The sequence below is a fragment of the Lissotriton vulgaris genome, chromosome 1_2 (genome assembly GCF_964263255.1).
Source record: "Lissotriton vulgaris chromosome 1_2, aLisVul1.2, whole genome shotgun sequence".
NCBI classification, from domain to species: domain Eukaryota; kingdom Metazoa; phylum Chordata; class Amphibia; order Caudata; family Salamandridae; genus Lissotriton; species Lissotriton vulgaris.
In genome coordinates, this window is record NC_141686.1 from 269,560,427 (window position 1) to 269,580,350 (window position 19,924).

Consider the following 19,924-nt stretch of genomic DNA (forward strand, 5'->3'; position numbering starts at 1 on the left):
CCAAAGACATCCAGTCATCCAGCCAAGGTCTCCAAAATCCACCCAAACGCTATCAGGGATTAGACCTAGGCCTTTTAAATGACAAACCCACTCTGTTTAACCCAAGTCCAAGTACTCAGAATGTCAAAAGTGAAACACAGCATTTTAAGTTACTCTTTGTTGCCGAATATAAATCAAAAGGACGGCACGATATCCTTAACAGATCAAACATAATCAAACTAGCGAACGGCGCCCCAGGTTTTGAGGCATTGACATCCGATGAAATTGAGTCCATTGAATTTTTGCCTCCGAGAGGACTTCAACTTTCTGAGGCAACCCTGGTGACATTTAGAACTGCCGCATGGGCACAAGTATTTTTATCACAAAAGGTCACTTTCCACCAATGGGGAATTAAAATTTACCCCTACTCTACCCCCGGTTATCCTACAGTGCTATCAAAGCACTCATTAACCCCTACAAGAACAACGGGACCTAAAAACAGGCCATACTCAATCCTAAAAAATGCCTTAGGCACATCTCAACTGCCTGAAAACTCATGGGCCAAAGCCCTTTTCCCTGAAAAATCCCCAGATTGGGGATGGCTTCCAGCCGTCTTGTTACGAAAAAAGTCAGACTGACCACAGATAAATCATCCAGCACCCACAAAGTGCAAAGATCCGGTACAACCAATGCCTCAAGCATTTCCTTCTACAAACCTTTTAAACCCTGAGTCGCACCCGGCCTTTACACTCTGCTCATGGAATATTAGTATTCTCCACCAGAAAATAACCAACCAGGAGACGCACAACTTTACATTTGGTCACGATTTAATATCCATCCAAGAAACATGGGCTATTCAAAACTGCCCAGTGACGGGCTTCATGGAATATTGGAAACCTGCAACGAGAGACCGCACTTTCGGCCACCCCAAAGGCGTTTTGTCGATTTATGTTTCAAATAAATTAAAAGGTCCTATCGAGCTATTGAACCACGAGGAGGACTGGCTACTAGGAGTTAAAGTTAGTTCATGGAGCAAACACCGATCGCTCCTCCTACTCAATGTCTACATCAACCCAAGTACCCGCTCGAAAAAGGATCATCTTACAGGCTTAATTAAAATCGTGTGTGACCTGGCCGGGGACCATCCCCACTCGGACTGTATAATTACTGGAGAGTTTAACACTAATCTTTTTCAGGGAAACTCCGTTGACTTTGAAGGGCTTTTTCCGTATACATCAACAGAATTAGAGGCACAGTCCAAACCACCAAACCAAGCAAATTGTGCCCTAGGAGAACTTTGTGTGTTGCAATTATATAGTGCTGGCTTTTTGGCAATGAACAGTAGATCTACGGAAGATACTCCTCCGAAGTGGACATGGACAAATGGTCGCAAGCAATCCTATCTTGATTACACTATTTGTAATTCAGCCCTGTTCCAACACCTGGGCAACTACAGCATTCATCCTCGATCGGAAAGCGACCATCGCCCACAAGTCGTAAAGCCAGCCCTCCACAACATCGCCTCATCAACATGCAAAGGAATTTACACTGAAAACCTAAAACGGCTAAGATGGAGCGATGACATCGCCATAAATGTTAAGAGGGAATGTTTGGCCTTCACGACATGGGGCACTGACTTGGCAGCATCTCCCATTGTCTCCTGGTCCATCTTCTGCTCTCACCTGACAAGCCTTTTCCCATCTAAACCGCAACCTCACAAGGCTCTTACCACCCCTCAGTCTTCGATTTCAAGCCAAACCATGGCATTGAAAAAACAAAGAAATAATGCTTTACGCTCCACTAAGAAATTCCCAGAGAACAGTGAGCTTCTGAACGCTTACAAAACTGCCCAAAGGTCATTTAGACTAGCTCAACAAAAAGATAAACGTCTCTATTTAGACCACTTCTGGTGCAAACTAATATGGGAGAGCAAAAATCGTAACTCAAGAAAATTCTGGACTCTTATTCACCGTCAAAATTCAGCCTCGTCCACTTCCGGGAGCGCAAACATCCTAGAAGCCGATTGGGCTGCCTTTTTGATCGTCCACTTTAGGGCCACAGAAGAAATAGCCCCCATAGATATATGTGCTCTCAATTCGACAAAAGTAAGCCTGAGCAAGAACTGGAACTGTCCCACTGAATACCTTGAATCTCCAATGGAAGATCTGAAGATCTCTGAAGAAATGGTCACTGAAGTTCTATTAAAAGGAAGGCCCGATGGAGCTCCCGGCCCAAATGGCCTACCACAGACTCTATTGAAATCAAACATAACCTTCTGGTCGGGGTATTTTACCAACCTCTTCAACTACGCATTCAGCAATTCAATCATACCGGACTCGTGGCGGGGCGCAATAATCCATCCGACCTATAAGTCTGGTTCTCGTGCATCTCCAAATACCTACAGATTAATTGCTCTCTTAGACATTGATGCAAAACACTACGCAGGCATCTTATTGGAGGAGCTAAAATCCTGGGTAGAGCTGAACATTTGATTCCAAAGAACCAAACTGGCTTTACTGCAAACTCTGGCACCATGACCAACTTATTGACATTGTCCATAATTGTTGACAAAGCAGTTACTACATCTAGGGCTGTTTTCTGCTGCTTCGTAGATTTCAAAGCTGCCTTTGATCGAGTCCCCAGGGCTGCTCTATGGGTAAAGCTAAAAAAATGGGGGATCCCAGCCAAACTACTGAATGCGATTATTCAAATACATTCAGGCACATGGATCCAAGTGAAGCTGGGGAATGGCACACATCTATCCCGGAAAATCATGACAACCAGAGGTGTCAAACAGGGATGTTTGCTGGCCCCACTCCTTTTTAATTTGTTTATAGTAGATTTACCAGTGGCCCTTGAAGAAATAAATTTGTCACCTACCGAAGATCGGCGGTGTCTCAATAAGTAACCTTTTATACGCTGACGATTTGGTCCTTTTTAGTCTCATGAAGAACCGGGTTTTAGAACCCATCGGCGCCAGGGGCACGCCCAATGTCTTCGGGTTCACCTGTCTTAGAATACAGAGACACGGGATACTTCTCGGTGACGTCAAAGATCAAATTTATTGGCTGCAACCAGGAACAGAAGTGTACGAAGTACGACACAAGTAGGTTCGCTAGAGACTGCTCAATATTGGTATTGCGAGACATCGTCTTTTATGCTAAAAATCACATTCCTGACAAACACCCATTATTTACGAATTGTCCAATCATAGGTAACATTGCAAAAGGTATCCATGACGACAAACCCACTTTTCAGTTGTCCAGCCCACCATCAAATACGCGGGAAAGCCCAACATTCCTGATCGGACAGGCCGGACAAACCCATAATAAAAGACCACAACCCAAACCATAAACAGGCCATAAAAGAAGGAACAGAAATAGATGTGAAGCAAGATAGAGGGGTGTGTGCGTGTACAATAAACTCAACAATGTCCTGCTCTTTGATCTCTCTCTCGATCAGCTACCGGACAAGGAACTGGCTTAACAAGGTTAGCTTCAGGCAACGGGTCAGTTCGCTCAGGTCATCTAGAAGTCAGCTAAAGGTGTACGTGTCCCAAAGACTCGTTCGGCCGTAGTCATCGGCCTATGTGAGGGCAACCACAAAATGGCTGCCGTACACAAAATGGAACCCGAGCGTTCAGAACGAAATCCCTAAATACGTAGTGAATCCATCGATCGAACAAGACAAAAACACTCGTACTTGCCGTACTTGCCAGTTATGGTTCGCTACTACCAAATTCGTAATGATACCATGACCATTATGAAACGGGTTCAGAATTCACAGAACCTCAGACCCTCCTTTTTCCCTTACATAGGCAATAACCTAAACTCACGTCAATCTGAATCCAGGTCTATATTCATCAGATCATCAAGATGTTGTTGAAGCATCATCCTATTACTTAGTAGTTCTCTCTGGACAGGTCTTGAAGAACCGGGTTTTAGAACCCAGCGGCGCCAGGGGCACGCCCAATGTCTTCGAGTTCACCTGTCTTAGAATACAGAGACACAGGATACTTCTCGGTGACGTCAAAGATCAAATTTATTGGCTGCAACCAGGAACAGAAGTGTACGAAGTACGACACAAGTAGGTTCGCTAGAGACTGCTCAATATTCGTATTGCGAGACATCGTCTTTTATGCAAAAAATCACATTCCTGACAAACACCCATTATTTACGAATTGTCCAATCATAGGTAACATTGCAAAAGGTATTGCATGACGACAAACCCACTTTTCAGTTGTCCAGCCCACCATCAATTACACGGGAAATTCCAACATTCCTGATCGGACAGGCCGGACAAACCTGGACAAACCCATAATAAAAGACCACAACCCAAACCATAAACAGGCCATAAAAGAAGGAACAGAAACAGATGTGAAGCAAGATATAGGGGTGTGTGCGTGTACAATAAACTCAACAATGTCCTGCTCTTTGATCTCAATCTCGATCAGCTACCGTACAAGGAACTGGCTTAACAAGGTTAGCTTCAGGTAACAGGGTCAGTTTGCTCAGGTCATCTAGAAGTCAGCTAAAGGTGTACGTGTCCCAAAGACTCGTTCGGCCGTAGTCATCGGCCTTTGTGAGGGCAACCACAAAATGGCTGCCGTACACAAAATGGAACCCGAGGGTTCAGAACGAAATCCATAAATACGTAGTGAATCCATCAATCGAACGTGACGAAAACACTCGTACTTGCCGCACTCGCCAGTTACGGTTCGCTACTACCAAATTCGTAACGATACCATAACCTTTATGAAACTAGTTCGGAATTCACAGAACCTCACTCACCCGGGTAGGACTACAAAGGCTTTGAACCAAATTACACAGCTACACCACCATGAACACCCTAGAGTTCATGGTGGAGTTGAAGAAAACCCAAGTGGTTATCTTCGGCAGAAAACGTAACCTTGGAGGTGGATGGCTATACAATAATACGACCCTTACAATATGAAAAACATACAAATATTTAGGGGTCAACCTTGACTCTAGGGGCTCCTTTGCTAAACAACGCAGTGAAGTGTCAATAAAAGCCATGAACCTCCAGGTGAATTTCTCCAAGCTCTCAAAAAAACTGTCCGGTCCGAGTTTATCACCATTACCGGAAGTTATGAGAGCAAAAATTGGGCCTATTCTGTCGTACGGCATTGAAATTTTTAGAGGAAAATTAAATGCCAATTTAAACCAACACGTAACCAAAATCTACAAAAAGGCCCTCCATATGCCCAAAACCGCTCAGATCAGATTAGAACTGGACCTATTAAATTACGAAATCACAAGCGTTGGCACATATCTGAATCTGTGCCATAAACTAAGACAAGCAGATCCAGGCACATTGGAGTCACTACTTTGGTTTCACAGAAAATCCAGGTGGCTCTTATTGCCGATTTTTTTAATGACGCACTCAAGCAAATGTCTGCGGGTGAACTATGGGATCTTAATCCAGTAAAGCAGTTTTTAAAATTAGTATGAAGAAGCGTATTCAAATGAGCTCCCAAATTGCTGATAAAGCGCATTTTGCTAAACGCAAACACGCATGGGCAACAATGAATTCTTATGGGCTGGCCACCCCCCTTCCTTATTTGTCCTGCACTTACCCCCTGTATTTAAAACTTTGCTTCATAGCTCTCAGATTGGGTAACTGGCAATTTTTAAAGGATCTTCCCTCATGGCGCCGCACATCAGAGGATGTGCTGTGCAGAGGGTGTGGACAGACGGCAGAAACTTTAGAGCATGTAGTCTGTCTCTGCCCCGCTCTTATGCCACAGCGCAGACAAAATATGAAAACTGAGTGGAACAGGCTGGAAATTCAGACCTGCAGAAAGGCCATCATTGCAGCTCTGAACCCAGAAAATACAGTTTTAAACATTGGTTTTACTATTTTTTATACGCTACGCATACTGCAAATAAACTTAATTGTGGATGGGCTTGACATTGTTTTTACTCTTAATGAAACAGTCAGTACTAAATTGCACTTTATTTAACCCCTTCACTACGGCGGCTATTCTGCCGCAATGCTAAGGGGGCGGGGCGGAAATGCGGCGGGCGCATGCTAGTGACGGAACCGCTCCGTCACCAGCGTCGGTTGCGCTGTGCTTATGACAGAGCGGTTCCGTCATGGCCCCGCCCGCTCAATAGAACGCCCAGCGCAGGCGCGGAATCCGCGCAGGCGCGTCAGGCGGGCCATGACGGAACAGCTCCGTCATCAGCACAGCGCCACCGCGGCTAATGATGGAGCAGTTCCGTCATCAGCAGGGGAGGGGTTAATGTGGCTAAATCTGTTTGCATCTGATTGCACTTTATTATAAATTGCTGCTAGTTGTTGAACCTCTGTTTCTGTCAACACAACATTGCTATAACGATGTCAACGAACTTTCATCCAAATGCCATTGTTGACACTGCTGTTTTTCACATTCTGTCTCTTCCCTTTTTAACATATGTATGCTGCTGAAGTCTCCTACTAAGAATCTGTTTTTTTTCTTTTTTTTTCTTTCTTGTTAATTCATTGTGTTTATCTCTCGTTTTTTATACTTGTAGTATCACTGGTAGTTTTGATGTGTACTTTTAAGGATAATTTCATATCCAAATAAAGGACTACGAAAAAAAAAACAAAAAAAAAACAGGGTATTTGCACACTCATGCCCCTGTTTGTGATCCATGCCACTGTGTAGTTCTGTGGTTTGTGGGTGAGGTTCGGTGGTTCCGAACCCGTTCAATAAAGGCCAATCTGTTTCTGCTCCTTCCTTTATGACATAATCACTGATTTGGGTTGAGGGTTTTATGATGGGTTGGTCCGGCCTGAGCGAACAAGAATATTGGAATGTGCTTGGTCATTTCTGGTGGGCTGGACAACGGAAAGTGGGATTGTCATCATACGCTATTTTCAAAATGTCACTCTGCGATTGGTCAGTTTGTATGAACCCAATGCTAATTTGGAATGTTGCCTGAGGCTTGATTTTTGGCAAAAAAGACCATGCTCCACTCATTGAATTTGTGCAGTCTCTAGCGAACCACCCGTGTGTGCTTCGTAGATCTCTGTTCCTGGTTGCAGCCAATAAACTTTGGTCTTTGACGTCATCAAGAAGTATCCAGTGTCTCTGTTTGCCAAGACAAGGGAACTCGAAGGCATCGGGCGTTTTCCCTGACGCCGCTAGGTTCTAAAACCCGGTCCTTCAATTGGCGCCCACCGTGGGGCTACTTCAGCGGTACCGGTCCAAGCCCTAAGATCGTGGAGAGCTTCGTGTGGAAATTCTGGAGGAAGGCCAACCACTTCATCGACCCCTGTATGTCGGCGTGGTCCGAAAGTCTTTGCTGCGAGGTTTCCCGCCTTCCGACAGCTACGAAGGACTGCTGCCCTGGCTGTCGCCTTGTCTTGGAGCCTTAGACGATTGTAGAGCGAAACGATCGACTAAGCCAGGGCGAATTTTGCGAATCTAGCGTTCGCGAATTTTGCGGATTTGCGAACTCGCAAATCCGCAAAATCCGCGAATTCTCGCGAATTTGCGGATTTTTTTTTTTTGTGTTTGCGCGGGTTTCTGCGAGTTCGCGAGGGTTTTGTACAATGTCGCAAATTGCGAACTTACCTGTCGGGTCGCAAGTTTCGCGAACTTGTTGTTTCTACGTGTCCAGCCTGTTTGGGACACTCTTCTTCATCACTGCCACTCTCTGTCACCACTGCCACTCTCTGACTACTCATGCCACCCTCTGGCCCACCCATGCCACCCTCTGTTTCATCACAGCACCCTCTGGTTGTCCAGTCAGTGTACATTATTGTGGCAACAAGCACACCTTCCCTGCCTCAAGTGACCTGAATTAATTTGGGGCTGATTAATGTGTCACAGAATATTTTTTTAGCTGGCACCTGCTTCCTTAGTGCTTCCTGATTAGTGATCTTTTGAACTTGCTAAGTGCTTTCATTGTTGCAAAATTAGTTACAACACCTGCCCTGCCCCAACTGACAATAATGAATTAGGGGCTGATTAATGGATTTGAACCTCCAGCCTGGCTCCTGCTTGTCTCCCTTAGCTGTAATTCAGGACCTTTGTGGCATATGTGTAACTATTCTGAGGTTCAGAGCAGGGTCACATAATAGTTGCAACTGGCAACTGAACTCTGGAGGGGCCCCTCAGGAAGCACTACAGGAAATGGCTACTAATGATGAGCCTGAACTTTTGAACCTGGTAAGTAGTTTCAGTTTTGCTAAAATCGTATTTCTGCAATTTTGCACTTATTCGCAGGGCGCGAAGTTGTACTGGGAAGCCGCGAACTCACGCGAACAGTGCGAGCAAAATCCGCTGCTCGCGGATTTGCGGATTTTGCGGGAGATTCGCGAATCTCGCGGATTGCGAATTTACCGAAAATCCGCAAAATCCGCGAGCGAAACGGATTTTCCGCCCATGCTTACGATAGACGGGTCTTCTGGTGACGCCATCGACATTTCAGTTAAGTATGAGTGGAGCGTCTCCTAGTCCTTAGTTTGTTTTGGTATCCCTTCAGTGGATCGCTTTGATTTGGTACCTGCAGGCCCCCAAGCCAAGGGACTTGTGTATTCGCGAGACTATCGTTCTGAGATTTCCCTTGTAGTTTGAAGCTAGACTAGTGAGCAAGATGCCTGGTCTTAGCAGACTTGGAAAGATATTTGGTTGTGGTTGTTCTAAGGATTCCCGGTTAGAGGATTCGTGTCCGGTTTCTCCAATTGGAACTCCTACATATGAATTATACGTGAAGCATGGTGTAGGTCCTATTAGCTATAATGAGATCTGGGTAAAATACACGAGAAAAGACGGTGTCCTACAGTGGCCCCGTTATAGTAGTTTTGAAGCTGAGATTTTAGACAACCTCGAAGTGAAGTTGTTCAAGAAGAAAGCCCGGCCGGCAATGTTTGACTCTTTCCGCATATGGCGCAAAGAAGCCTAACAGAAAGAAATTAAATTAGCGAAGAAGAATAAAAGAGAACGAGGTATGTCAATGGTACAAGCCGCTATTGCATGTAGGGATAATGAGGAAGAGCAAGAGAGCGAACAGATGCTTAGGGTGAAGAAGTTAGTGGTAGATAGATGCTACCCAGAGGTGCTGAGCCTGAAGATCTAATTGCTCAACTCCCTGGTAGGATTATTAACTATATGAAGACTTTGATGCCTGAAGTGTGTGTTAATTGGGACAAGTTGTCTACATGTAAGCAGAAGAAAGACGAGACTGTGTCTGACTTTTTCACGCGGTTTGAAGAGACTTTTGTAGATCATAATGGTCAGGATATGGCTACCGAGGGTGGCCAGAGATTGTTCGTTTACAAGTTTGTGCACAATTTGCTTCCCGAGTTGTGCACTAAGTTGAAGGATTCTGAGAGTGCTTGGGCAGTTTCCACGTCCGCACAGATTTTAGCTACGGCCCAGTACTATGAAAATAGGCGCAAAGATGAGTTAGAGAAAGCGGATAAGAAGACTAAGGAATTGAAGACTAAAGTTCTTCTACAACAAGCTTATCCACCCCGTACTAATAATCAGCGCGGTTATCAGCAACCTCAGCAATATTCAAGAAACTCGCAGAGGAACGAGTCTTCTCAACAGCGTTTCCCGTATGGGCCTAATCAGTGTGCGTATTGCAAAGAAGAGGGTCATTACAAGAATAGTTGTCCGGTTTTGTTACAGCGTACGAATGGTGCTTCTGGTGTACGAGGTCGTGGTGCTCAACAAGCGCCTAGAGGTAGAGGTCGCGGACAGAACGTACGTTATTTGCCTCCACAGAACTCGATGAATAGTTTTGATCAACAGCAAGGTTCGTCTGGTAGGACAGCACAGTACTATATGGATGATTACTATGTTGAAGGTGATGAAGTGAATGGTGATGATTGCTAGGACAGCCATGGACAAAGAGAGGGAGTTGTTTCAGTTCCAGTAGATCAGAGTAGACCCTATGTTGAAGTGATTGCATCAGGTGTGTCAGAACCTTTTCTGCTATATACTGGTGCTACAAAGAGTACTATTATGCACTCTAAACTCCCTGGCGCACCTTTGTCTGGCTTTGACAATGTTTCTGTAGGTTTTTCTGGCGCCCCCGTTACAAATCCGATTTCTGCTCCATTGTCTCTTTCTGTTGGACCTCGTAAGTTCGAAGCACCCCTTCTTTTGACTACAGGTTGTAATGAGAATCTGTTGGGATTGGATTTATTGAAGAGATTGTATGCAACACTGTATTGTTCTCCATCCGGAGTACATCTTACCTTGAGTGAGAGAGTGATCTCTCCGATGTACATATCGAAAGGGAGACTTCCACCTGAATTGTCTTCTTTACCAGATTCATTGTGGGCTACTGGTCAAAATGATGTGGGCCTACTGGAAATTCCCCCATATGTTGTGACACTGAAGGCGAATGCTAAGTTACCGCGCATTCCACAGTATCGTATCTCGAGTGATGGTGAGCGTGCACTTTTAGCGATTATTTATGATTTGATTGACAAGGGTGTCATTGAGGAAACGAGAGGTAATGTGTCCAATAGTCCCATTTTGCCTGTTCTGAAGAGAACTGATTCTTCACAGCCTCCTGTATATAGGTTTGTCTTTGATCTTCGCGAAGTGAACAAGATTGTTGTTCCAGGGGGAAGAGCCAAACTCGACATCGTGATGGCCGCACGGTAGCTCGGCTCCGCCGGCCTCCCTGCCCAAACTCATCTATCCTGCCGCCCATCCTGCCCAAAAACGATAACATTTTATAGATGAAGGTCTGCTGATACTTACCACCCGTCCTGGTGGCTCCGGCGTTCAGTGGGTCCGTAGCGGCGCCCTCCCAGGAAGTGTGGAGACCGGGGCCTTGCCTTCAGTGAGTAGCCGGCGAGACGGTGTCGGTGGCGGCCTCGGGTGGAGGATGGAGGCCGGCCGGAAGAGGCCGTTGTGCGAAAAAGCCGGAGGCAACTGAACGCGCCTGGGACTACCGTCCGGTGAGCCAGAGGTGAGGTGCGGCAAGTTGTGTGTGGGGGACGCCGTGTTGGTTGGTGGCTCCCCCCCTTGTTGCCTTGCCCGGCCATTCCGAACTTCATCGCTCGGTGGCGGAGAGTGGCTCCAGCGGAGCGGTGGCGCCGGCGGGTCCCCCTCTTTTGGTGGCCCTCATTTCTGCATCGAGGTTGCTGTTTGGATGCTTGAGGGGGATCCCGCGGGGGCCCTGCTTGTGAGCCCGCCCCAGGAGTTGGTTCCGAAAAGACGGCGCTGTAATCGCAAAATGGCGGCTGATGCCGTATGCTGTGGAACGCCCCGGGATGTCGATGCTGTACCTCTGTACTGTGCTGGGGCCTGCACTGGGGAGCGTGAACCCACGATTGGCGACGTCCTACGAGCGCTGAAGATTTGGCAAGTGACCTTGACCCGGGATTCTTGTGTGCAAGACAATGTGGTGACCGCCATTGCTCCCGGGCTGTCCCTCAGAGATGCGGATGGGCCCGAGGTGGTTGCTGTTTGTTTCCCGCATTTTGGTGGGGGTAGCGATATCTTGGTTCGCAAGCGGGAAGATTTGCTGGTGATCATTGACACTGATGTACATGACTGCCGTAAACAGCTTTTGCATTACCGTCGGCGGAGGAGATCCCATGGGTTGCTTCCATTGGCCGTTCAGCGGCTGCTCCACGGCCTTTTCTCTCCGCTTTGTTTTATGCCCGCTACTTCGACATACATCGTGGCGATAGCTAAGAAAGGACTGGGGTGAGCCCGGTTCTTAATCCGGAGGACTTCTGTTCGGTGCACGGAGTTATGGACTGCCCCAAATTGAGATAATTTGTCGAATCCTTAATATGTATGGCTACCTGAAAACATGCCAGTTTCGTTTTGGGCTGCACTAATTGTTTGTATGGGCGGGGGGTGGGGGCCGTGCGCCTTGTTACATAGTATCCTTCCCCCATGCTCTCCTTTTTCACTTTTTATCTGTTTTCTTTCCCTTTCCCTATATTATCTCATTCTATATTTCGGGTTCATGTTTAGGGCGACAGGCACGCTGCTGGGAGGGGTAGGCCCTAGCCTTCTGCCGGGGTGCAGGGTGGGGCGGGTGGATTGGAGTCTTTTAGATAGTTACTTGTTTCTCCGGCTCTTTTGTGTCCTTTTCTTGGGTCTCCATGACTGTGCGTGATTCCCGCGGGATGAGTGCCTGGGGGGGGGGAGGATTGGGTATTCCTATATAATATGGTACTTTCAGGTTCTGCTTATCCTGACTTAGCCGCCCCGCCCCTAAGAACGTTTGCTGTCTGGATTGTTGATCGCCATTATCGCCGTGGGGCGGGTACAGTAACGTGGAGTCCCCTTTTCCTTTTTTCTAGTATTTTCGTTTTCTTTTACTCTCCGGGTTGGGCTGTATAATGTTTGCAACTTTATCCGTCTCACTGATAATTTGACTATCATGAGAGTGATGTTCTGCTTGTCTTTGGGCACATGAGGTTGCGGGTGGACACTGATCGAAGAAGAATTGCAAGGGCATCTATGGCTTGAACGCCTTGGACTATTCTGATGACAGATCTATGGATTCCCTATTATAATGTTGTTGGTTCTGTTCCCCGCCATGTGCACCAGGACGCTCATTATACAACCGATCCTTTATTCTTTAACATAAAATTAACCTTCTGTGATCCTGTGCCGGGGGTTACACTCAGTTATCATTATGGACTCGCAGCATTGTGTAGTATTGCGTAACCACTCCATACTTTTTATTGATATTGGTGCTTTCCAGTTTGTTCTGTGGCCGGCCTCTGGGTTGTAGGCCCGTATTTGTATGCAACCATCTACACAAATAAAGGTTTTCAAAAATTAAAAAAAAAAAAAGATTGTTGTTCCACAATTTCCTGTTGTGCCTGATATCACCGCTTGTTGACTCTGATTCCGGCTACAGCCACATGGTTTTCGGTGATCGACTTGAAGAATGCTTTCTTCAGTATCCCAATTGCCATAGAGAGTAGGGATATCTTTGGATTCTCTTTAGGAGGACGAAGTTTCCGCTTTAAGCGCGCTCCTCAAGGCTATTGCGAGAGTCCATCGATCTATAGTCAAGCTTTGAAGACACAACTTGATCTGTTGGTTTACCTGATGGTGCAGCCCTTATTCAATTGTGTTGGACCCGGCCCGTTGGGCAGGTTGATCCCTAGACTTTTTGCTTTTTCCTAGCCTGTTTATGGAACCTGGTGTTGGTGATTTTAGGCCTCTGCGCACTTTTTCACTGTGGTACAGTGTAAAGTGCTTGAGCTCTCTGTGAATGAGTGATGAGTGACCTGCCCTCCCATAGGAATGAATGGGGAATATGTATGCCCATGATAGTTCCTGATGTGTGGGGAGTGCAGGGGCGAGTTTGGTATGTATGAACTCGTGAGAATGAATGCTGCAAAATGATATATGCAGCATGACTGTGTCTAGTCTAGAAGTACTACTTTTGGAAGTTGGCATATTTGTGTAAGTGGTTGCTGGCGTGTGATTGGCTGGTGAGCCTGGCCCAGAGTGCCTGGGCCTGCTTGTGGATTGACTGTCTGGTTTGAGGATGACAGGGGCTAGAGAGCCCAGGAGGTTGTCTGAGTCAGCCCATGAAGGGATCACCACCCCCTTTTCTGAATCATTTTTGTCCACCATAAGCGTGGAAGGGTATACTCAGATGTGAGTCCCTAGCTCATTGCACCATCAGGATTCAAGCAAGCCGGGCCGAAGACGGCTGAAATGCCAGAAACTGGTCCCCGGTAGCTTGTTTCCTTCCCAGTATAAGAATTGGCTTGGTAGTTTGGTCTGCCCTGTTCCCATGATGCACTGGGCCAGAGTCAGACTAATTTGCATATAGCCAAGTTCTGAGCTGGGATGGTGCAGTGAGCTAATAAACGGTGATGGATCAAGCCCTGATCTTTGGACTGGGTAAGAGTGGTCTGCTTAATTCAGACACTCTATTCATCACCACCCCCTTTTCTGAATCATTTTTGTCCACCATAAGCGTGGAAGGGTATACTCAGATGTGAGTCCACGGCTCATTGCACCATCAGGATTCAAGCAAGCCGGGCCGAAGACGGCTGAAATGCCAGAAACCGGTCCCCGGTAGCTTGTTTCCTTCCCAGTATAAGAATTGGCTTGGTAGTTTGGTCTGCCCTGTTCCCATGATGCACTGGGCCAGAGTCAGACTAATTTGCATATAGCCAAGTTCTGAGCTGGGATGGTGCAGTGAGCTAAAAAACGGTGATGGATCAAGCCCTGATCTTTGGACTGGGTAAGAGTGGTCTGCCTAATTCAGACACTCTGTTCATCACCACCCCCTTTTCTGAATCATTTTTGTCCACCATAAGCGTGGAAGGGTATACTCAGATGTGAGTCCCTAGCTCATTGCACCATCAGGATTCAAGCAAGCCGGGCCGAAGACGGCTGAAATGCCAGAAACCGGTCCCCGGTAGCTTGTTTCCTTCCCAGTATAAGAATTGGCTTGGTAGCTTGGTCTGCCCTGTTCCCATGATGCACTGGGCCAGAGTCAGACTAATTTGCATATAGCCAAGTTCTGAGCTGGGATGGTGCAGTGAGCTAAAAAACGGTGATGTATCAAGCCCTGATCTTTGGACTGGGTAAGAGTGGTCTGCTTAATTCAGACACTCTGTTCATCACCACCCCCTTTTCTGAATCATGGATGAAAGGCTGCATCTGCTGCCAGGGAAGTGGGAGGAGATGGCACCTGATAGTGAAGGGCTGTGCCTGCCTAACTACAAAGCTGGCTCCACCTCCCGCTGGGCGACTGTCACCTCTGTCCCTGATACTGAAGGGACTTCCCTCTAAACCAGTCCAGCTGGTTCTCACACTGAGACTTCAAATACTTCAAAGACTTTTCACTGTATAAGAAGGGGCTGTGTCCCCTTCCAAAATGTTCTTGTTTCTAACTTGAATCTGCCAGGGGCATGCTGCTGCTGGGGCTCAGGAGAATCCCTGAGCCCTGCCCAGCTCCTGGACATCTAATGGACTGCTGGGGGACTCTTCCTGGCTGTCCCCCTGCCTGGCTGCATCTTTGAGGACTTTTGCTGGACTTTGTTCTGCCCTGGAGACCTTAACCTGTGATGCTGGGACCCTTCTTGATGCAGGCTTGTCTATGCCCCTAGCGCCTTGAGAGCGCTCTTTGCTGTATTACGGGCGTTTTTAGCGTCTCACGCCCGATGCGTGAGATTTGGCAGGTGCCTACCCTGCGACGTTGTCCGTATTTTATGATATTTACATGCGAGTGCCCACCTCGCTTATTTTTGATTTTATTTGCCCTCTGGCAGGTGCCTACCCTGCCAGGGACCTGGCCGCGATAATTTATTTTCCATGAGGGAGCCCACTCCTCGGGAAACTGTGCCGCCGCCTGCCTGACTAAGAAAGGGGCCGCCGCGCTGCCTGCGGCGACCCGGAAGTACCTGGCCGGCCGGCCAATCCCAGCACGGCCGGCCGGAAGTCCCGCCCCCGCAGCTCGGGGAGGAAGAATGGAGAAGGCGCGGGAGATGGCGGCCGTTCGCGGGGCTCCTCTCGGCTGAGGGGGCCCCGAGGAGACGAGGCGGCTGGTTGGCAGGGCTCCCGTGATGCGAGGGAGCCCTGCTGCATCTAGGAGGCCGCCGCCGCCTGAGAAGAGCTCCGCCACCGCCCATGTGCAGACCCGGCCCCAGGAAGCGGGACCGGGTGAGGAAGAGCCGCCTGCTGCAGCCGAGAGAGCGCCGGAGCCCCTGCCTGCAGAACAGCCCGGTGAGTTAAGAGGGCTGGGGGGGGCTCCGTGATGTGGCTGGCGGTGCCGGTAGAGGCACCAGGGCAAGAGCGGTCCCGTGTGACAGTGGACCGCTCCGACGTGGCGAAGAGTGGTGCGGGAAGGGCGGCCCCGGTTGGCAGCGGGTCGCCCCAACGTTGGGTAGAGCCCTGAGAGGCTACCCGCCCCATTTCATGTTTGCGAGGCGCAGAGTCAGGGCGGCCCCGATTGGCAGCGGGTCACCCCAACGTAGTTTAAAGCCCAGAGAGGCCCAGGGGCCATTTGTGTGATGTCGAGCCCCAGAGGGGGGGCTCCAACGACCCCGCCGTCATTTTCAAGAGCCTGCTAGGCTCAGGGGGCATTTTCTGTGGCCAGAGCCTGAGAGCTCCAACGCTGGGGGCATGTGTTGCGACAGAGCCTGTGTTGCTCCAACCCTGGCGCAGTTTGTCTAGGGGCTAGTGAGAGCCCCCAGCCGCAGTGTTGATGATTTCTCCAGCTGCCCAGCAATTAGTGGGCAGCTGCACCGTTTAGGCGCAACTTCAGGAGAGAGTCCCTATGTGGGACACCAAGGGCACAGTGGTGCCAGGCCTTCACAGCTGCGCAGCACTTAGTGCCAGCTGCCACGTTTAGGCTTTTGTACTTTTGGACTGGCGCTGCATGGCAGCGCGCCCTGACATTGGACACAGGGCATCCTTGCCCCATCAAGGCCAGTTGGCCTAGGGACTGCCACAGGTGGTGGCATATGTAAGTTATGCGCAATGTGATTCCTATGTTTTTAATAGTGATTGCCTACTGTGTGTTTTTGCGCTATTGTGTTGTTCTGGCACCTCTGAATGTGTAGGTTTATGCATTATGTGTCTTTCTTTCCATGCGCTGCACCTCTGAATGTTTAGTCATCATGTGTCTTCTTGCGCTGCACCCCTGAATGTATTTTATTGCATCATGTGCTTTATTCTTAACACCTCTGAATGCTTTAGGCATCGTGTTTCTCTTTATTACTCCTCTGAATGTAGGTTATTGCATCATGGGTAATGTGTTCTTTTCCTAGACCCCTAAACGCTGAGTGATACTTAGGTGGTTGTCTTTTCTACTCCTCTGCATGTAGGTTTATTGCATCATGAGTAATGTATTCTTTCTTAGACCCCTAAATGCTGTGTGATACTTAGGTGGTTCTTCTTTTTTTAGTACAGGTGGTCCTAGTAAGGTCCTGGTTCCTGTTACCAGTGGATACTGGTTGTGATCTTTGTGATTACCATTTTATGTTACATTTATTCTTTATTCTAGAAGTGATTTTACATTCTACCTTTTATCTAGAAGTGCTATATCTGATTCTGACAGGCGCCCATGTGGCCCTGTCTTGTGTACATAATCCCTGTGAATATTGCCCGTGCCAGTTGGCACCATGTATATGTGTGATTTTATCTGATGTGTTTTTACAATACAAAAGTTATTTTTATAATAACCTTGTGTGGAGTCTCTTTTGTGGTGTGCCTAGTATGTTGTTGCTGTTGTGCGCTGGCGCAAATGCTTTACACATTGCCTCCGAGTTTAGCCTTACTGCTTGTGCCAAGCTACCAAGGGGGTGAGCAGGGGTTATCTTGGCGTGTGACTTCCTTGCCCTGACTAGAATGGTGGTTTCTGCCTGGCTTTGGCGTCAGCCGTAGCCTACCAGAAATAGCCAGTTCTAACATTGTTGGTCAGCGGTGCGGAGTTGGACTTGTGTTTGCGCAGTGCCATAGCGACAACTGGCTACATTACAAAACTCTGCAATTTTTTTCAGATAGTCACATGTTTGGGATTATTGTTTTTGATTTTTTTTCCTCAAGAGTGTCATTTTCAAATGTGTTTCTGCGCTTTATGTTTAGTGGCAGATGAGAGAAATTGACAGAGCGGGACGCCAGTAGAGGGGGAGGTTCCCATAGATTAGGAATGTCTTGCTGGGTCCAGTGTCCAATCCCAAATCCTGTCCCTGTGTGGGTAGATGGAAGAGAGGGAGTGTGAAGAGAAATGACTAGCTCAGGAGGGTGGTTGTTCCCTGAGTGTAGTGTGTGTGTCTGGATTCCCCAGTGTGGTAGGATCCAGTGGTAGCAGCTTAAATGTGTCCAGTGCGTGTGAAGTCCCATTCCCAGTTCCCAGAGTATGGTGCCTGGTGCTCAGTAAGAGGGTGACAGGTTGTGAGTCAAAGGCAGTAAGGAACTGTCTCACCAGTCTGGAGGGGGAGTGTGTGGATGAGTGGTGTCTTGAACTGGAGGAGTTGGTGTGAGTTTTCTTTTTGTTAAAGAGCTTGCATGAGAGGTGTACCTCTGGCGGTGTGCAGGAGGTCCTGCAGAGGCACTGGACAAGAAGGTGGATGTCTGGCGGTGTGCTAGATGTCTTGCAGAGGCATTAGGGAGTGGTTCCAAAAGGAGTGGCTTGAGTATCTGATGATCCTGTGTAGGAGAAGAGGTTACTGTGTAACCCAGCTAGGTCCCAGTAGTATGGTAGGGGTGTAGGGGCTCACGCCCTGTCTCAGTGGAGGCGGAGTGAGTGTGGGACGGTGTGTCCCACGTTGGCCTGGAACCCTATCTCAGGGCCAGGAGGGTTCCCTAAGGGAGCGCCAGGTCAGGGGCCTAAGCTGTACATAGGTCATTTGAGGAGGATCTTCCTGTGTCTAGAGGACGGGGAGTGTCTGTAACCAGAACTCCGGCGGTCCAAGTGTTGGGCAGTACCGCTCCTAAGTGGAGGGTGCAGAAGTCCTGGCTCGCTGAGCATTTGACCGTCTAGAGTGCTTGACCATTTGTGGGGCCTCTGGAGGTCGTTCCCCGAGGAGGGGGGAAAGCCAGGTTGGGGTGTGGCCTGACCTGGAAGGAGTACTGGAGGAAAGTGTGTCACTGATACGCCGCTGGCGTGTGCTCTGTCTAGCCTGGGACATACTGAGAATCACCCTGTGATAGGGAGTACTGGAGGAGAGTGTGTCGCTGATACGCCGCTGGCGTGTGCTCTGTCTAGCCTGAGACATACTGAACTGGAAGGGGGTGCAGAGGGACGGTGTCCTTACTTCTGACCCCGGTGTAACCTGAGGGTTTAGATCTTAGGTTGGGAGATTAGGAAACTTCTAGGTCAAGAGGAATCTCTACCAAAGTGGATCAGCTGAAGAGACTGAGGGGGGCTGCCCTTGCTGTGTGTTCTGGGGCTCACCTGCAGTTTGTTGTTTCCACTAAGGTAGAGGAAAGGGGACTTTGCTGTGTGCTGTGTCCCCCCACCTGCTTGAAGAGGGACTGTGCTGTGTGCTTTGTACCTCAGAAGTGGAATAGTTTCCAGGTGGTAGACCAGTGATGGAGTGAGGTCCTGATCCGGTAGGAGAATTGTGTTCTGGTGAATGCTTCTCTGTGAGGGTGCGGAAACCCAGAAGTAGAGGTAGGGTGGGGCATTCTTGCCCGTGACCTCTGGTCAACCTGAGGGTATGGTCCCTAGGTTGTTGGATCAGTGGTAGTTGTAGCTACCCTGAGAGAGAGAGTGGAGAATGGCTATTGTGTGCCAGGGGTTACTACTCCCCGCTCTGTGGATTAGTTAGGACCTGTGATTTGGAGGGCCTATGGCCTGGTCTTGGCTGTGGATGACTAGGGAGTACCAGTAGGGTGTCCTAGTTGTGTCAGAGAGTTATTGTTTGGAGGAAACCATGTAGGTTCAGAGTGGCGTAAAACCGGAAGGTGTCCCTGCTGTGCGGGCCCGTGTCCGTATTTTGTCGCCCAAAGCAAGGAAGCCCATCAGTGGAGTGATTGGTCTACCCTGCGTTTTGGCTGGAAGGGGGTTGTGTTGGACCCGGCCTGTTGGGCAGGTTGACCCCTAGACTTTTTGCTTTTTCCTAGCCTGTTTATGGAACCTGGTGTTGGTGATTTTAGGCCTCTGCGCACTTTTTCACTGTGGTACAGTGTAAAGTGCTTGAGCTCTCTGTGAATGAGTGGTGAGTGACCTGCCCTCCCATAGGAATGAATGGGGAATATGTATGCCCATGATAGTTCCTGATGTGTGGGGAGTGCAGGGGCGAGTTTGGTATGTATGGACTCGTGAGAATGAATGCTGCAAAATGATATATGCGGCATGACTGTGTCTAGTCTAGAAGTACTAATTTTGGAAGTTGGCATATTTGTGTAAGTGGTTGCTGGCGTGTGATTGGCTGGTGAGCCTGGCCCAGAGTGCCTGGGCCTGCTTGTGGATTGACTGTCTGGTTTGAGGATGACAAGGGCTAGAGAGCCCAGGAGGTTGTCTGAGTC